The sequence below is a fragment of the Equus quagga genome, chromosome 10 (assembly GCF_021613505.1).
Source record: "Equus quagga isolate Etosha38 chromosome 10, UCLA_HA_Equagga_1.0, whole genome shotgun sequence".
In the NCBI taxonomy this organism is placed as follows: domain Eukaryota; kingdom Metazoa; phylum Chordata; class Mammalia; order Perissodactyla; family Equidae; genus Equus; species Equus quagga.
In genome coordinates, this window is record NC_060276.1 from 111,558,017 (window position 1) to 111,562,061 (window position 4,045).

Sequence of the window (4,045 nt, forward strand, 5' to 3'; positions counted from 1 at the left end):
CGAACACTTAAAAATTGTTAAGCTGGTAGATTGTGTGTGTTCTATCACAATTTTTAAAATTAAAAAAGAAATACTCCCTAATCTTTCTGTACATCATCACGGAGGCTGAAGAGGCAGTGCACCGTAGAGGGAAGACAACACAGACTGCGGCATTGGTAGACCGAGGTTCAAGGCCAGCCTTGCCATTGACCAGTTCTGTTGTGTCAGGCAAGTTAAGGTTCTAAGCTTCAGCTCCCTCATCTATGATATACTCAGCTTATGAGATTGCTTATACCACATTTTCTTTTCTTCATATATATATGTGTGTGTGTGTATATATATATGTGTATATATATAATTGAGATTCATAATAGTTTACATCATTGTGAAATTTGAGTTGTACATTATTTCTTGTCTGTCACCACATAAGTGCTCCCCTTCACCTCCTGTGCCCATCCTCCACCCCTCTTCCCCTAGTAACCACTGAATTATTTTCTTTGTCCATGTGTTTGTTTATATTCTGCAGGTAACTGAAATCATATGGTGTTTGTCTTTCTCAGTCTGGCTTGTTTCGCTTAGCATAATACCCTCCAGGTCCATCCATGTTGTTGCAAATGGGATGATTTTGCCTTTTTTATGGCTAAGTAGTATTCCGTTGCATATATATATATACACCACATCTTCTTTATCCAATCATTGGTCGATGGACACTTGGATTGCTTCCAATTCTTGGCTATTGTGAATAGTGCTGCAATGAACATAGGGGTGGTATGTTACTTTGGATTGTTGATTTCAAGTTGTTTGGGTAGACACTCAGTAGTGGGATAGCTGGGTCATATGGTATTTCTATTTTTAGTTTTTTGAGGAATCTCCATCCTGTTTTCCATAGTGGTTGCACCAGTTTGCATTCCCACCAGCAGTGTATGAGTGTTCCTTTTTTCCACATCCTCTCCAACATTTGTTGTTTTTGGTCTTGGTAATTATAGCCATTCTGATTGGTGTAAGGTGATATCTCATTGTAGTTTTGATCTGCATTTACCTAATGATTAGTGATGTTGAGCATCTTTTCATGTGCCTGTTGGCCATCTGTATATCTTCCCTTGAAAAATGTCTGTTCATATCCGCTGCCCATTTTTTGATCAGGTTGATTTTTTTGTTGTTGTTGAGTTGTGTGTGTTCTTTATATACTTTGGATATCAACTCCTTGTCTGATAAATGATTTGCAAATTTTTTCTCCCAGTTGGTGGGTTGTCCTTCCATTTTGTTGATGGTTTCCTTTGCTTCATAGACGTTTTTTAGTCTGCTGTAGTCCCGTTTCTTAACTTTTTCTTTTGTTTCCCTTACCTGAGTAGACATGGTATTCGAAAAGATGTGGCTAAGACCAATGTCAAAGAGTGTACTGCCTGTATTTTCTTCTATGATACCAAATTTTCTTTATCCATTCATCCATTGATGGACATTTGAGTTGCTACCCCTCTTGGCTATTGTGAATAATGCTGTTATGAACATGGGTGTGCAAATATCTCTTTGAGATTCTGCTTTCAATTCTTTTTTTTTTTTTAAAGATTTTTATTTTATTTTATTTTTTCCTTTTTCTCCCCAAAGCACCCCAGTACATAGTTGTATATTCTTCATTGTGGGTCCTTCTAGTTGTGGCATGTGTGACACTGCCTCAGTGTGGTTTGATGAGCAGTGCCATGTCTGTGCCCAGGATTCGAACCAATGAAACACTGGGCCGCCTGCAGTGGAGCACACGAACTTAACCACTCGGCCACGGGGCCAGCCCCCTGCTTTCAATTCTTTTGGATAGGTATTCAGAAGTGAGATTGCTGGATCATATTATAGTTCTATTTTAAATTTTTTGAGGGATATCCATACCGTTTTCCATAGTGGCTGAACCCATTTACATTCCCTCTTGGTGCAAGCTGGGATGTTTTCATTGCCCTAGATAGATCAACAGTACAGCGATTCTAAAAGTCCCAGTCAACAGTAATCTGGATTAATTAAAAAAAAAGGCCCATTAGAAGCATTAGAACATATGAATTATAGAACATTTTAAAGGAAATGCCTTTTGTTTCATGCAGATTATTTAGAAACACAATAAAACAAATAAGCTTGTCATGTCACCTAGCAAAGGCTCTTCAGGGCTCTATTTAAGGAATAGAGAAAAATGGGGTAGAACTAGAAATAAGCCTATAAGTGTGAATCAAGTCCCTAATAAGTGTCTAATATTAATTGTCTCCAATCTATGTAGAGCTTATTCAGAAAAAGCAAACTTTGGCCCAAGTCTTAAGTCATTCACTAATGGTGTTAAATCAGTGGAATCTAAAATTGAGACCGTAATGAATTTAAATGTCTTCTAAATAAAATTCAAGTAGATGTGTCTAAAACTAATCCTTGACCTATGATGGTGTGGCCATTTTATCCCACAGGCTGAATTATATTAGCAGGAGTCATCTTTTTCATTTCTGAATCGATATTTTTCATTCATTTTAAGTAACCATTCTTTAAGCTGATCTTACTGACACGGTCAATGAGTCTTTGGCATCATTTAGATTTGTAGGCCTTTAAGAGCTCTCCACATATTATGTCAGCTGCTCCATCTTCCACTGACATTCATTTGCCCCTGATTACTCACTGTATTGTTAATAGCTATCTAGACTCTCTTTGGATATATAAGTAGCTATTTTTTTCTACGCAAGTGAGGGCTGAAAATCTTCTATGTGGATGGTAGGGAATAGGAGGTGAGTAGAATATTTGGCATAATGTGGCTTTTTGTTTGATTGAGAACCATAGGGCCCTCCTCATAATCCAGCAACTTTGCATGAGTGGAGATGAAAAGGGATACTGGGATTAATTTTTATTTTCTCACAGCTATTTAGCCTGGAAGTTACAGAATCTTAATTCGTAATTGAGAAAGGGCAGACTGGCCTGGAGCAACAGCCTGGGTCCAGATAACACCAGGCACAGGATTAGGAGTTCAGAAGCTGAAGGGTTCTACCCTCTACCTTAACAGAAAATCAATTGGCATGTGATCATCTAACCTTCTGTACAGACTAAAGGGCTCAAAGCTATAGCTGTGGGCTTGCGGGAAGATTTTAAAGCATAAAGTCATTAACATAGACTGTAGAATTTGTACCATATGGGGAAATTATTGGGCTGGGAATCAGGAAACGTGGGTTTGTATTCTGGCTCTTCCTCTAACTGGCTGGATGGGACTGAACAGCTCCGTTCTCTGTCTCCTTACCTATCTGAAAAATCAGGCCAAGACTGGAATTTAGTCTTGAGTCTCAAACTGTATGGGTGAAGGATCTGGTGTTTTATTTCCAATTCGTCATCAACTGATACTTTTGTTAAATACAATAGGAAAGAATTATCCAAAAAAAGTCATGTGCTTGGGTGTCGTCAATGTCTAATTGCAATGCAAGCTGCTAAACGCTTACTGTCAATTTCTGTGCCTATCTCATTGTTGACTCATGACAGATGTTTATTTTGGATGGGCACTGGTCCACACACTGCATTTTAAGTGGCACTGGCTTAGATCAGGGGTTGGCAAACTATATATGGCAAGTATGGGTTGACTACAGGTCAAATCCAGCCCACTGCTTATTTTGAGAACCAAGTTTTCTTAGCACACAGCCACTTACTTACAATATGTAAGCCATTCACTTACATGTTGTCTAAGGCTGCTTTCAGTGCCACAATGACAGGATTGAGTTGTTGTGACAGAGACCCTGTGGCATCCAAAATATTTACTATCTGAACCTTTATGAAAAAATTTGTCCACCCTGGTTTAGAGGGAACAGAAAATAAGGGAGCTGGATTCATTTTCTAAGGCCCTTCAAGCACAAAGAGATAATAATTCTGCCAAGGTGCTTGGTAACAGGGAAAATTGGCTGTCTGACCCTGAAAGAGAAATAGCCAGAAAACACTGTCCCTTCTGGTAAATTAGATCAGTATGTTCTATAAAGACATTCTGTTCTGAAAGGAAATATTTCATTTATTTCTATCCCTTTATATTTTCAATATTCCAGTGTATTCCACTTATGCACTCTGACTACATACA